We start from the raw sequence: 16,330 nt of genomic DNA, 5'->3' as shown, positions 1-16,330 counted from the left end.
CTGCTCAGCGACTCTGCACTGTCGTGTGTTGTGAAGGCCGCCTTGGAGAACGCTTACCTGAAGATCAGAGGCCGAATACCCGTGACCACTGAAGTGTTCCCCAACAGGAAGGGAACACTCTTGCCTGGTGATTGTCGAGTAGTGTTCATTCATCTGCTGTCGTAGCGTCTGCATGGTCTTCCCAATGTACCATGCCTCGGGACATCCTTTCCTGCAGCGTATCAGGTAGAACAACGTACACGGTACATCCACCAGGTACACAGTACATACACCAGGTACACAGTACATCCACCAGGTACACAGTACATACACAGTATATACTCTTGCAACTCAGCCAATGTTCTCTACCTGATACACAGATTCAAGGTGAGGCGGGGAGAGTTTAAGGAAGATGTGCGGGGAAAGTTTTTCACGCAGAGAGTGGTGGGTACCTGGAACGCGCTGCCAGAGGAGGTGGTGAAAGCAGGCACATTAGCAACATCTAAGAGGCATCTGGATGGGTACATGAATAGGGAGGGAATAGAGGGATACAGACCAAGTATGAACAAAGAAAATTACAGCACAGGAACAGGACTTCCAAGCCTGCACCAACCAGGCTGCCTGTCTGAACTAAAACCGCCTATCCTTCCAGAAGGGTTTTTTTTAGTTTAGTTAGGGCATCATTATCGGCACGGGTTTGGAGGGCCGAAGGGCCTGTTCCTGTGGTGTAATTTTCTTTGTTCTCACTAGTTTACTTTCATTTTCTGTTTTATTATCAACTGCTTGCTTTTCCTTTACTGAATTTTAAAAGTTCTCCCAATCCTCAGGCCTTTCTTGGCAACTTTATAAGCCTCTTCCTTTGAGCTGTTAGAATCTTTAGCTTCTCTTGTCAGCCACAGTAGGACCACTTTAGTTGTTGTTTTTCTGTGCCTTAAGGGAATGCTAATTTGTTGCTTGGTATAAACAACAGATGGAAGAAGGTGGAAGAGAGAATGTCTGGGATGCATGAGGTCCTTGATTATGCTGGCTGCTTTTCCGAGGCAGCAGGAAGTATAGATAGAGTCAGTGGATGGGAGGCTGGTTTGTGTGATGGTTTGGGCTTCATTCACAACCTTTTGTAGTTTCTTGTGGTCTTGGGCAGAGCAGGAGCCCATACCAAGCTGTGATACAAACAGAAAGAATGCTTTCTGTAGCGGATCTGTAAAAGTTGGTGAGAGTCGTAGATGACATGCCAAATTTCCTTAGTCTTCTCATCGGTTATTAGATCCACCATAGGGTGGATAATCAGAGGCTTTTCCCCAGAGTGGGAGTGTCAGTTACAAGGGGGCTCAGGTTCAAGGTGAGAGGGGGAAAGGTTTAAGGGAAGTGTGCGGGGGAAATTTTTCACACAGAGAGTGGTGGGTGCCTGGAACATGCTGTCAGAGGAGCTGGTGGAAGCAGGCACATTAGTAACATCTTAGAGGTATCGGGATGAGTACACAAATGGGGAGGGAATAGAGGGAAGTGGACCGAGTAAGGGCAGAAGGTTTTTTTTTACTTTAGTTAAGGCATCATGATCGGCACTGGCTTGGAGGGCTGAAGGGCCTGTTCCTGTGTTGTTCTTTTCTTTGTTCTTTGTTGTTCTGAGAAAGTTGGTGGGCTTTCTCAACGATAGTGTTGGCATGGGGGGATCAGGAGAGGTTATTGGTGATCTGGACACCTAGAAACTTGAAGCTCTTGACCATTTCTGCTTCATCCCCATTGATGGAGACAGGGGCAATGTTCTCCATTACACTTCCTGAAGTCTGTGACAATCTGCTTGGTTTTGTTGACATTGAGGGAGAGATTGTCACCATATCAGTTCATCAGACTCTCTATCTCATTTCCGTATTCTGTTTCAATTAAAGATGGACACTAAATGCTAACTTAGCCAGTGAAGTCCACATCCCATGAATTATCTGATTTTGAAGGGGTGCTGTTCGATCGCAACAATTCTGAAACTGAATGTCCTCAGAACCCATTTCAACTCAATTTAAGATAAACTAAGTCATATTAATAACAATCCCAAAACAGCACTTTAAACATCCACACCTCTCAGCATATTTGATGATTGTATTATTTTCCTCATACTAGGGCTCTCCGCTGTATTTCAGATCTGATGATCCTGGGGCCAATGTAACTTTTGAGACTCATCTGAGTTTTCTCTATCAGTGACCCTGAGTGTAGCTTTAAACCAGCAATACCCACTATATAAAAAAAACCCTCTTCCGATTAGAACCCACACTCTGAGTTTATACATTAGCAAGAAGTTAGGATTTATACCAGTCTCATCAGGTCTAAATAAGGATTTAATTTCACTGAAAAGATGAGATGCTTTGACATGCAAAACCACAGATTACAGCACACAAATGGAATGTTGTTTTAAAGATACCTGCTTATGTCAGTGCCAGATGTCCAGACTGATTGCACCTGTAGATATGAAAAGAAACTTCTTGGCCACTTCAGCACCTATTTGTCTCGTATACACGTCTGAGTTACATCTTACACCTGGGCAACTTGAGGCATGCTGAATCTGTGAGAGAACGGGTAAGCAACACCCTCATCTGTAGAATAAGATTTTGAAATTCTTTCTCACTTTGCCACATAACAACATGAAGGATTCCGATAGGAGGCAAGCAGGGATGTTTATATGAGGAAAGATTCTAATAAGAGGTTATTCAAATACATGTGCTTTCAGTTGAGAGGATATTGAAATTTGAGGGTAATGAGATAAGATGGTATTTAATAATAGGGAATTTTAAATGAGATATTCAAACAAGTGTGTATTCAGATAAGTATGTATTTCTGTAAAGAGCATTTATAATGGGTGCAACGTTGGCAAAGTGGTTATGGTGACACAATGGTTAGCACTGCTGCTTCATAGCATCAGGGACCCAGGTTCAATTCTGGTCTTGGCTGACTGTGCGTGTAGAGTTTGCACATTCTCCCCGTGTCTGTGTGGGTTTCCTCTGAGTGCTCCCAGTTTCCTCCCACATTCCAAAGATGTGTGGGTGAGGTGGTTCGGCCATGCTAAATTGCCACATAGTGTCACGGGGATTAACAGGGTAAATACAGGGATATGGCCAGGGTGGGATTGTTATTGGTACAGGCTCGATGGACCGAATGACCACCTCTGTACTACAGCGACTCTTTGATAAATATTTATAAATTCATAGAGTTAAACACAGAAAGCCTTCAGCTCATCGAGCCTCTACCAGTCAAAGACAAATCACCCAATTATTCTCATCTCATTTTCCAGCACTTGGTCCATAGTCTTGAATGCCCTGGCTAAATATTTCTTAAATGTTATGTCTTCAAAGGATCGATACAACCTACTTTCTCCCAGACATGGGTGCAGATATGACTCTCCGTGGATCACAGCATGGCACGGAGAATACAAAATATCGCTCACATTTGGTGAAGGATATTTAGATAAGGAGATTTAAGTGCAAACTATTTAAGTGGGGAAATTGTTCGTAGTGGGTAAGTTGTTAGAAAGTATTCTGAGAGACAGGATCTACAGGCATTTAGAGAGGCAAGGATTGATTAGGGACAGTCAGCATGGCTTTGTGAGTGGAAAATCATGTCTACAAATTTGATAGAGTTCTTTGAAGGGGTAACCAAGAAGGAAGATGAGGGAAATGCAGTTGATGTTGTCTACATGGACTTTAGCAAGGCCTTTGACAAGGTGTTGCAATGGTAAGTTGTTAGATAAGGTTAAATCTCATGAGATCCATGGTGAGGCAGCCAATTGGATACTAAATTGGCTTGCCAACATAAGACAGAGGGTGGTTGTTAAGGAATGTTTTTCAAACTGGAGACTTGTAACCAGCGGTCCCCTGTTATTTGTTATTTATATTAATATGTTCTTATGTTCCTATTTATATTAATGATCTGGATGAGAATTTAGGAGGCCTTTTCCCAGGGTGGAAGAGTCAATTACTGGAGGGCATAGGTTTAAGGTGTGAGGGGCAAGGTTTAAAGAAGATAATTTTAAAGATTTAAAGAGGCAAATTTTTTACACAGAGGGTGGTGGGTGCCTGGAACTTGCTGCCGGGGGGGTAATGGAAGTAGACACGATAGTGAGTTTAATTCATGAAAAGGGATCCCCAGAAGGGTAGGTGGGTCTTAGTTCAGTCAGAGAGGATTGTCGGTGCAGGCTTGGAGGGCCGAAGGGCCGTTCCTGTGCTGTAATTCTTTTTGTTCGTTGAAGCATGGTTAGTAAGTTTGCAAATGACACCAAGGTTGATGATAGAGTAGATGGTGAATAAGGTTATCTAGGATTGCAACGGGATCTTGATCAATTGGGCCAGTGGGCTGACGAATGGCAGATGGAGTTGAACTTAGATAATGTGAGGTGATGCATTTTAGTAGATCGGATCGGGGCAGTACCTACTCAGTTAATGGTTGGGCCTTGGGGAGATTTATAGAACAAAGAGACTCGGTATACAGGTTCATAGCTCCTTGAAAGTGGAGTCACAGGTGGACAGAGTGGTGAAGAAGGCATTCAGCATGCTTGGTTTCATCGGTCAGAACATTGAATACAGGAGTTGGGACATCTTGTTGAAGTTGTACAAGACATTAGTAAGGCCACACTTGGAACACAGTGTGCAATTCTGGTCATCCTATTATAGAAAGGATATTATTAAACTAGAAAGAGTGCAGAAAAGATTTACTAGGATGCTACCAGGACTTGATGGTTTGAGTTGTAACTGTTAGAATGTAACCAGTGATGACTTTGTTTTGGATGTAATGCGTTCAATGGTAAGAAGCTGTAAGGGTCAGCTGATCCAGTAAACCACGGAACCAATTACAGAATGATGTGATGGTCAACTGATCAGCTGACTCAGTATAAATAAGAACCTGTTGAGAATTGTGGGGAGCTTGGACTGGGCCAGGGTAAGGCCCCAACTTTGGAGTAATGAAATTTCTTCATTAGACCCTTTCTTTGACCTATCAGTTGGAGTAAATTTTGATATATTTTTATTGTCTGCATTTGAAGAGTTCCTTCTGAGGAAACAATACGGAGTGGCTGGATAGATTGGGACTCTTTTTCCCTGGAGCATAAGAGGCTTAGGGGTGATCTTACAGACAGGAATAGATAAGGTAGATATGTGTGACCTTTTCCCAAAGGCAGTGGAGTCTAAAACTAGAGGACATAGGTTTAAGATGAGAGGGGAGAGATACAAAGGAGTTCAGAGGGGCAAGTCTTTCACTCAGTGGGTGGTGAGTGTCTGGAATGAGCTGCCAGAGGTAGTAGTAGAGGCGGGTACAATTTTATTTTTTAAAAAGCGACATGGATAAGATGGGTATAGAGGGATATGGGCCTAATGCAGGCAATTGGGACGAGTTTAATGGTAAAATCTGGGCAGACTTCAGCAGTCTTCACAGTCATGACGATTCAGACTTTGATCTTCAAGTAAGCGTTCTCCAAGGTGCCCTTCATGACACACGACAGCGCAGAGTTGCTGAGCAGAGACTGATAGCCAAGTTCCGCACACATGAGGATGGCCTCAACTGTTATCTTGGGTTAGAACATAGAACATAGAACACTACAGCACAAACAGGCCCTTTGGCCCACTAGTTGCGCCAATCACATCTATACCTACCAAGCCATAGAACTATCTGTAACTCCCAATCCCATTAGATCCCATATACTCATCCAGAAGTCTTTTAAAAGACCCCAGCGAGTTCACCTCTACCACCACCGATGGTAGCCGATTCCACTCACTCACCACCCTCTGAGTGAAACACTTACCCCTAACATCTCCTCTGTACCTACTCCCCAGCACCTTAAACCTGTGTCCTCTCGTAGCGACCATTTCAGCCCTGGGAAATAGCCTCCGAGAATCCAACCTATCTATTCCTCTCAACATTTTATAAACCTCTATCAGGTTCACCTCTCAACCTTCGTCTCTCCAGGGAGAAGAGTCCCAGCTCCCTCAACCTATCTTCATAAGGCATGCCTCCCAATCCAGGCAACATCTTTGTAAATCTCCTCTGTACCCTCTCAATAGCTTCCACATCCTTCCTATAGTGGGGTGACCAGAACTGCGCACAGTACTCCAAGTGGGGTCTGACAAGGGTCTTATAAAGTTGCAGCATTACCTCCCGACTCCTAAACTCAATCCCTCGATTAATGAAGGCCAATACACCATGTGCCTTCTTGACCACATCCTCCACCTGCAAGGCCGATTTAAGAGTCCTATGGCCCTGGACCCCAAGATCCTTCTGCTCTTCAACACTGCTAAGACTCCTACCCTTGATATTGTACTCCTGCATCCCATTGGTCCTGCCAAAATGGACCACTACACATTATCCATCTGCCACTTCTCCGCCCAGCCTTGCATCCTATCTATGTCTCGCTGCAACTTCTGACATCCCTCCAGACTATCCACAACACCACCAACCTTCGTATCGTTGGCGAATTTACTAACCCCTCCCTCCACTTCCTCATCCAGGTCATTTATGAAAATGACAAACAGCAAGGGTCCTAGAACAGATCCCTGGGGCACTCCACTGGTGACTGACCTCCATGCAGAAAAAGACCCATCCACAACCACTCTCTGCCTTCTGCACTGTTCATGTCACACTATCTGAAACCCCCATAATGACTTGCCTGGGCTTGTAAAATCTCACTAACTGTCCTGTTTGGAGACAATACACATCTCTTTAACCTGTGCTTAACGCTCTCTCCACTCACATTGTCTGTACCTTTAAGACTTGATTACCTGTAAAGACTCACATTCCAATCATTATTTTGTAAATTGAGTTTGTGTCTTTACATGCTCTGTTTGTGAATAGAACGCCCACTTACCTGACGAAGGGGCAGCGCTCCGAAAGCTAGTGGATTTTGCTACCAAATAAACCTGTTGGACCTGGTGTTGTGAGACTTCTTACAGGGGAGTTTCCAGAGGATTGGAGACTGCCCAATGTTGTTCCTTTGTTTAAGAAGGGTAGCAAGAATAATCCCTGTAATTACAGGCTGGCGAGCCTTACATCAGTGACAGGGAAATTATTGGAGAGGATTCTTTGAAACAGGATTTATTCCCACTTGGGAATAAATGGACGTATTAGTGAGAGGCAACATGGTTTTGTGAAGGGGAGGTTGTGCCTCACGAACATGATTGAGTTTTTCGAGGAAGTGACGAAGATGATTGATGAGGGTCGGGCTGTGGATGTTGTCTACATGGACTTCAGTAAGGCCTTTGACAAGGTCCCTCATGGCAGACTGGTGCAGAAGGTGAAGTCTTATGGGATCGAAGCTGGCAAGGTGGATACAAAAATGGTTCGGTCATAGAGGTAGCTAGCAGTGGAAGGGTGTGTTTCTGAATGGAGGGCTGTGACAAGTAGTGTTCCTTAGGGATCAATGCTGGGACCTTTGCTGTTTGTAATATATATATAAGTGATTTGGAGGAAAATGTAACTGGATTGATTAGTAAGTTTGCGAACGATGCAAAGGTTGCTGAATTTGCGGATAGCGATGAGACCCACCAGGATACAAATCAGTTGGAGACTTGGACGGAGAGATGGCAGATGGAGTTCAGTCAGGACGATGGTGAGGTAATGCATTTTGGAAGGTCTAATACAGATAGGAAATATACAGTAAACAGCAGAACCCTTAAGAGTATTGATAGGCAAAGAGATCTGGTACACAGGCCACTGAAAGTGGCAATGCAGGTGGAGAAGGCAGTCAAGAAGGCATACGGCATGCTTGCCTTCATCGGCCAGGGCATTGAGTTTAAAAATTGACAAGTCATATTGCAGCTTTATAGAACCTCAGTTAGGCCGCACTTGGAATATAGTGTTCAATTTTGGTTGCCGCATTACCAGAAGGATATGGAGGCTTTGGAGAGGGTAGAGAAAAGATTTACCAGGATGTTGCCTGGTATGGAGGGCAATCACTATGAGGAGAGGTTGGAGAAACTTGGTTTGTTCTCAGTGAGATGACGGAGGTTGAGGGGAGACCTGATAGAAATCTGCAAGATTGAGAGGCATGGACAGAGTGGATAGTCAGAAGCTTTTTCCCAGGGTGGAAGAGCCAATTACTGGGGGGCAAGGTTTAAAGAAGATGTATGATGTTTTACACAGAGGGTGGTGGGTGTCTGAAACTTGTTGCCGGGGAGGTAGTGGAAGCAGATAAGGTAGTGACTTTTAAGGGGTGTCTTGACAAATACATGAATAGGATGAGAATAGAGGGATATGGTCCCTGGAAGGGTAGGGGGTTTTAGTTAAGTCGAGCAGTGTGGTCAGTGCAGGCTTGGAGGGCCGAAGGGCCTGTTCCTGTGCTGTAATTTTCCTTGTTTTTTGTTCTTTGTCATCTCCTTGGCTCAACACTCAATGCTGCTCCACTTGTCTGATGAAGGAGCCGCACTCCAAAGTTCGTGATTCCAAATAATCCTGTTGGATTTTAACCTGGTGTCATGAAGCTTCTTACTGTGCTCAACCCTGGAACACATGGATAACAAAGACACTTACGTCAGACTCTTATTTATTGACTACTGCTCAGCTTTCAACACCATTATCCAACAAAACTCATCTCCAAACTCCCTGGCCTAGGGCTTGGCTCCTCCCTCTGCAACTGGATCCTAGACTTGCTAACCCACAGACTGCAATGAGTAATAGGGAATGACACCTCCACAATTATCCTCAACAGTGGTGCACCGCAAAGCTGTGTCCTCAACCCCTTACTACACTTCTTAGACACTTCTGACTATACGGCCAAATTCTGCTCCAACTCCCATTTCAAGTTTGCTGACGGCACCACTGTTGTGGGTCAGATCTCAAGCAATGAGATGGAGGACAGCAAAGAGAGAGAATCTGATGAAATGGTGCAAGGACAATTTTCTCTCCCTCAATGTAAGTAAAATGAAGGAGATAGTCATTGACTTCAGGATACGTAATGGAGGACATGTCCCTGTGGACATCAACAGGGGTGAAGTGGACACGGTTGAGAACTTTAAGTTTCCAGGTATACAGATTACCAACAATCTATCCTGGTCCCTCCACACTGACACTACATAGTTTTGAAAGCCCACCAACACCTCTACTTTCTCAGGAGGCTAAGGAAATGTGATATGTCCTCTACGACTCTCACCAACTTTTACAGATGCACCATAAAAAGCTTGGTATGGCTCCTGCTCTAACCAAGACCGCAAGAAACTACAAAGAGTTGTGAACGTAGCCCAATCCGTCACGCAAACCAGCTTCCCATCCACTGACTCAGTCTACACTTCCTGCTGCCTCAAAGGCAGCCAGCATAATGAAGGACCCCACGTACCTGGACATACTCTCTTCCGCCTTCTTCCGTTGGGGGAAAGATACAGAAGTCGGAGATCACATATCAATCGACTCAAGGACAACTTCTTCTCTGCTGCCATCAGATTTTTGAATGAACTTATTTTATATGAAGTTGATCTTTGTCTACACCCTAGCTATGATTGTAACATTATATTTTGCACCCTCTCCTTACCTTCCCCCCCCATGTGCTCTATATAGTGTGCAAGAAATAATACTTTTCACTGTATCACAATATGCGTGACAGTATCAAATCAAATAATTTCAAGGTTCAAGCCTCTCACACTATTGGAAGTAATTCTCTCTATCTATCTTATGAAATTATTTTTTCTCATTTTAAGTACCTTGATCAGATTACTTGCAATCCCAAGGAAAAATAAACTATTTGTCAATCCTGCCCTCAATCAAACCCTCTGAGCCCAGTATTATTCTGGTGAATCTATGCTGCATCTGTTCTAAAGTCAACAAATCCTTCCACTGACAAAACACCCAAACTCAACTCAATATCCATGTGGCTCTGAGAAGGCCCACATCTTCCAGTCTTCAGATGACCAGAAACTGAATCTACCCCCCAAGAAACACATTGGAGCCCCTTTGTAACTCTGATATGCTACCAAGGGAATTGTTTGGAAGGTTGACCATCCAATGGGCAATTCTCCTGCTCCCTCTTCAACTCCGAGTTAGAGTTCGAGTGGTTCTGACTTACGTGAAGGAAACGGTAGAAGTAAAATCGTAGTCCAGCTCATGGTTAACTATTCAACTGATACCCAACTCGCTTGTCAAGCCCCTGAGACCCCCTTGACCCAACTTGACTTGACTTCACCACCTCACGCGCCCTCTGACTTTTCCAACATGACCCAGTCTCACCATTCTACTCACTTGCAACCCCATCCACCTGCCACCTCATTCATTTTCTACACCAGTCTCTTTCCACGCTACCCAACTACCACCCTACCATCTTACCACTTATGCCCTCACCCACTTGCCACCCTACTCACCTCCCACCCTACTCACTGACATATTCACACAGGCATTCACTCAGACACTGAAAAATTATTGAACTATCTCAGAGCTTTTCCGTGTATTAGTGAACACTTACTGAAATATGGGAGATATTGCCATGAAAAGGGGGCATGCTCACCTGCACCCCGGCCCATGGTTCAATCTGATTTCAGGTACACTGAAATGGATTTCTGGAAAAGCAGGGATTGGAGCTCTGGGCAGAATGTGTGAGGGACACACACAGTAATGTGGGTCAGGATTGGAGCTGTGGCAGGAATGCAGAACTCTGGCGTGGCTCAGAGATGTAGGAACAGCGTGTCGATCATGGTGACTGCCACTCCTCAGAAGATTTGGATCTAAGTCGTTATCCAACTGGAAAGCCTAACTTCCATCCTTTATGTTCCAAATCCCTCAGTGTAAAGGACAATATTCCATTCAATTTTTTGTTCACATTTTATACTCGCTCATTACTTTTGAGTGACTTGGTCATCTCTCAGCTGCTCCTTAGCTCATCTCTGACTATTTACAAAAGATTCTAGTTTGTTTTTCTTAGATCCAGAGTGAATGATCTCACCTTCTCGCACATTTAACTGTATCAATTTTTTGGAGGGAATGATAGCATAGTTGTCATGTTGCAGGATGAATGGCCTGGGGGCCTGGGCTAAAGCTGTGAAAACATGAGTTCAAATCTCACCATAGCTGTTAGGGAATTTAGTCAATTAATTAAAAAATCTAGAATAAAAAGCTAGTTTCAATAATGGTGAAAATGTTGTGAAAATGACAAGTCCTTTAGGGAAGGAAATGTGTACCTGGTCTGGCCTACATGTGACTTCAGACATGTGATGGACTCTTAATTGCCCTCTGCAATGGTCTTGCAAGCCACTCAGCTATGAAAAACACAAATAAGAATAAATCTAGATGGATCACCTGTCAGGACAACCTGGGTGACACGGTGGCACACTGGTTAGCACTGCTGCTTCACAGTGCCAGGGACCCAGGTTCAATTCCTGCCTTGGGCAACAGTGTGGTATTTGCACGTTCTCCCCATGTCTACGCGGGTTTCCTCCTGGTGCTCCAGTTTCCTTCCATAATCCAAAGATGTGCAGATTAGGTTGATTGGCCATGCTCAATTGTCCTTTAGTATCCCAAGATGTGTAGGTTAGGGGGATTAGCAGAGTATTTAGGGTTACGGGGATATGACCTGGCTGAAACAGTCGGTGCAGACCTGATGGGCTGAATGGCCTCCTTCTGCACTAGGATTCTATGATTTCTATGATTTCATTCACAAAGCATCTATGGATGGCAAAAGCTCCTTAATCCCAAGAAATCCTGCCAACACTGGGAGACTTGTAGAACCATAGGAAATTTACAGTTCAGAAACAGGCCTTTTGGCCCTTCTTGTCTGTGCCAAACCATTTTTCTGCCTAGTCCCACTGACCTGCACCTGGACCCTCCACACCCCTCTCATCCATGTACCTGTCCAAGTTTTTCTTAAATGTTAAAAGTGACCCTGCATTTACCACTTTATCCGGCAGCTCATTCCACACTCCCACCACTCTCTGCGTGAAGAATCCCCCCTAATATTCCCTTTAAACTTTTCTCCTTTCACGCTTAACCCATGTCCTTGAGTTTTTTTTCTCCCCTAGCCTCAGTGGAAAAAGCCTGCTTGCATTCACTCTATCTATACCCATCAAAATCTTATACACCTCTATCAAATCTCCCCTCATTCTTCTATGCTCCAGGGAATAAAGTCCTAATCTGTCTCACAGATTATTCAAGCAACATCCCAACAAGTGTTACTCACCAACTGATACCTTACAGCCAGACTCCTCCCTAAGTATACTTTGTACCATCAACAGGACTGATTGGCCAGAGGTGATAAAGGCACTGTGGTACACAGTGAGGAAGAGGTGCTTCTGCAAGTCCTCAACATTGACGTTGGACCCCATGATATTTCATGGTATCAGGATAAACAAAGAAACATCCTGCTGATAACTGCCTACTGCAGCTCCCGCCTCCTCATTCCTCTATTCTGGACATCAATTGGAAGAAGCACTGAAGGCAGGGACGGACTTACAATGAAACACACCAAGCCCAGGCACAGGGCCCTGACCAATGGGTGGGGGACCCCAGCCTGCCCAGTATCTGTGAACACTAATCACAGCCTGATATTGATTGGAACCTTTATAGGTCGAATAGTTTGGATGGGGCAGTTCTTGTACACTGTGTGCAGGAGGGTTTCCTGACACAATTGTGTCAGGAAACAAATATGGATAGGCCGACAGGAGGTGGGGCCACATTGCACTTGGTACTGGGTAATGAACCAGCCAAGATTTGTTTGCGGGAGAGCACTTTGGAGATAGTGACCACAGTTCAGTGTCTTTCATTTCAGAGAGTGGTTGGGATGTGGAATAGACTGCCTGCTGTGATAGTAGAACATAGAACATAGAAAAACTACAGCACAAACAGGCCCTTCGGCCCACAAGTTGCACTGATGATGTCCCTACCTACCAGGCTTACCTATAACCCTCAATCCTATTAAGCCCCATGTAATCATCCAGAAGTCTCTTAAAAGACCCCAACAAATTTGTCTCCACCACCACCGATGGTAGCTGATTCCACTCACCCACAACCCTCTGAGTGAAAAACTTACCCCTCATATCTCCTCTGTACCTGCTCCCCAGCACCTTAAACCTGTGTCCTCTCGTAGCGATTATTTCAGCCCTGGGATAAAGCCTCGGAGAATCCACCCGATCTATACCTCTCAACATCTTATACACCTCTATCAGGTCACCTCTCATCCTTTGTCTCTCTAAGGAAAAAAGACCGAGCTCCCTCAACCTATCTTCATAAGGCATGCCACCCAATCCAGGCAACATCCTTGTAAATCTCCTCTGCACCCTCTCAATAGCTTCCACATCCCTCCTGTAATGAGGTGACCAGAACTGCGCACAGTACTCCAAGAGGGTCTTATAAAGTTGCAGCATTATCTCCCGACTCCTAAACTCAATCCCTCAATTGACGAAGGCCAGTACACCATATGCCTTCTTAACCACATCCTCTACCTGCGAGGCCGATTTAAGAGTCCTATGGACCCGGACCCCAAGGTCCTTCTGATCCTCTACACTGCTAAGACTCCTATACTTGATATTGTACTCCTTCATCCCATTGGTCGTGTCAAAATGACCACTCCATTTATCTGAGTTGAAGTCCATCTGCCACTTCTCCGCCCAGCTTTGCATCCTATCTGTGTGATTCTGACATCCCTCCAGACTATCCACAACACCACAAACCTTCGTGTCGTCAGCAAACTTACCAACCCATCCCTTCACTTCCTCATCCAGGTCATTTATGAAAATTACAAACAGCCAGGGTCCCAGAACAGATCCCTGGGGCACTCCACTGGTGACCAACTTCCATGCAGAAAAAGACCCATCTACAACCACACTCTGCCTTCTGTGGGCAAACCAGTTCTGGATCCACAAGGTAACAGTCCCTTGGATCCGATGCCCTCTCACTTTCTCAAGAAGTCTTGCATAGGAACTTTCAAGCGGTTATTGGATAGGCACATGGAGCACTCCAGAATTATAGGGAGGGGATAGCTTGATCTTGGGATTGGACATAGCTCGGCACAACATTGAGGACCGAAAGGCCTGTACTGTGCTGTAATGTTCTATGTTTCTATGTCTATGTTTCTATTATTGTGATAGAGAGGGATAGGGCCATACGGCAGGGCAAAGTTTATAATTGGGCAGGGATAATTATGATGCAATTAGGCAAGAATTAGGGAGCATAAGATGGCAACAGAAACTGTCAGGTAAAGGCACAAATGAAAAGTGGAGTTTGTTCAAGGGACTAATACTGCGTGCCCTTGATAGGTGTGTCCCTGTCAGGCAGAGAGGAAATGGCCGAGTGAAGGAATCATGGTTCACAAAAAAAGGTTGAATGTCTTGTCAAAAGGGAAAAGGAAGCGTATGTAAGGATGAAAAAACAAGGCACAGTTGGTTGCTTGAGGGTTACATGGTAGCTAGGAATGAGCTAAAAAAAGGGACTTAGGAGAGCTAGCAGGAGGCATGAGAAGTCCTTGGTGGGTCAGACAAAGGAAAACCCCAAAGCTTTTTACTCTTATGTGTGAAATAAAAGAATGACCAGAGTGAGGTTAGGGCCAGTCAAGGATAGTAGTGAGAACTTGTGCATGGAGTCAGAAGAGATAGGAGAGGCGTTGAATGAATACTTTTCTTCAGTGTTCAATAAGGAAAGGTTTTTGAGGATGAGTGTGTGATTCAGGCTGATAGGCTGGAGGAGATAGGTGTTCTGAGGGAAGATGTATTGGCGATTTTGAAACACCTGAGGGTCGATAAGTCCCCTGGGCCAGATGGGATATATCCTAGGATTCTTTGGGAGGCAAGGGATGAGATTGCAGAGCCTTTGGCTTTGATTTTTGGGTCCTCACTGTCTATGGGGATAGTGCCAGAGGACTGGAGAGTAGCGAATATTGTTGCTCTGTTCAAGAAAGGAAGTAGGAATGACCCTGGTTATTATAGGCCAGTTTGTCTTACCTCGGTGGTTGGTAAGTTAATGGAAAATGTCCTGAGGGATAGGATTTATGACCATTTGGAAAGATACAGCTTAGTCCAGGATAGTCAGCATGGATTCATGGGGGGTAAGTCTTGCCTCACAAATCTGATTGAATTCTTTGAGGAGGTAACTAAGTGTGTGGACGAAGGTAGAGCTGTTGATGTCGTATACATGGATTTTAGTAAGGCGTTTGATAAGGTTCCCCACGGTAGGCTCATGAAGAAGATAAGGAGGTGTGGGATAGAGGGAAATTTGGCCAATTGGATAAGTAATTGGCTATCTCATAGAAATCTCGATAGCTTGTGAGTTTACTACCAAATAAATCAGTTGGACTTAAACCTGGTGTTGTCAGACTTCTTACTGTATCTCATAGAAGACAGAGGGTGGTGGTGGAAGGAAAATTTTCAGACTGGAGGCCAGTTACCAGCGGTGTACCACAGGGATCAGTGCTGGGTCCTCTGCTATTTGTGATTTTTATCAATGACTTGGAAGAGGGGGCTGGAGGATGGGTCAGTAAATTTGCTGATGACACCAAGATTGGTGGAGTAGTGGATGAGGTGGAGGGCTGTTGTAGGCTGCAAAGAGACATTGATAGGATGCAGAGCTGGGCAGAAAAGTGGCAGATGGAGTTTAACCCTGGTAAGTGTGAGGTGATTCATTTTGGTAGGACAATCATGAATGCAGATTACAGGGTCAACGGCAGGGTTCTGAGGAATGTGGAGGAACAGAGACATCTTGGGGTTCATATCCACAGATCTCTGAAGGTTGCCACTCAAGTGGATAGAGCTGTGAAGGAGGCTTATAGTGTGTTAGCGTTTATTAACAGGGGGTTTGAGTTTAAGAGCCGTGGGGTTACACTGTATAGACCACATTTGGATATTGTGTGCAGTTCTGGCCATCTCACCATGAGAAGGATGTGGAAGCATTGGAGAGAGTGCAGAGGAGATTTGCCAGGATGCCGCCTGGTTTGGAGGGTAAGTCTTATGAGGAAAAGTTGAGGGAGCTGGGGCTTTTCTCTTTAGAGCAGAGGAGGATGAGAGGCGACATAATAGAGGTTTATAAGATGATGAGAGGGATTGATAGAGTGGACGTTCAGAGACTATTTCCTCGGGTGGATGTAGTTGTTACTAGGGGGCATAACTATAAGATTCATGGTGGGAGGTATAGGAGGCATTTCTGAGGTAGATTCTTCACTCAGAGAGTGGTTGGGGTGTGGAATGCACTGCCTGCTGTGATAGTGGAGTTGGACACTTTAGGAACTTTCAAGCGGTTATTGGATAGGCCCATGGAGCACACAAGAATGATTGGGAGTGGGATAGCTTGATCTTGGTTTTAGACAAAGCTCGGCACAATGTCGAGGACTGAAGGGCCTGTACTGTTCTATGTTCTATCAGCAGGCAATGCAAAACAACATCAGACTCTGATTGGCTGAGTCCCCTTACAACTGGAAAACACT

Source organism: Carcharhinus amblyrhynchos, chromosome 20 (assembly GCF_965287045.1).
Source record: "Carcharhinus amblyrhynchos chromosome 20, sCarAmb.v2.hapA, whole genome shotgun sequence".
Classification (NCBI taxonomy): Eukaryota; Metazoa; Chordata; class Chondrichthyes; order Carcharhiniformes; family Carcharhinidae; genus Carcharhinus; species Carcharhinus amblyrhynchos.
The sequence above is the reverse complement of the archived record's forward strand: the minus strand, read 5'-3'. Positions refer to the sequence as shown.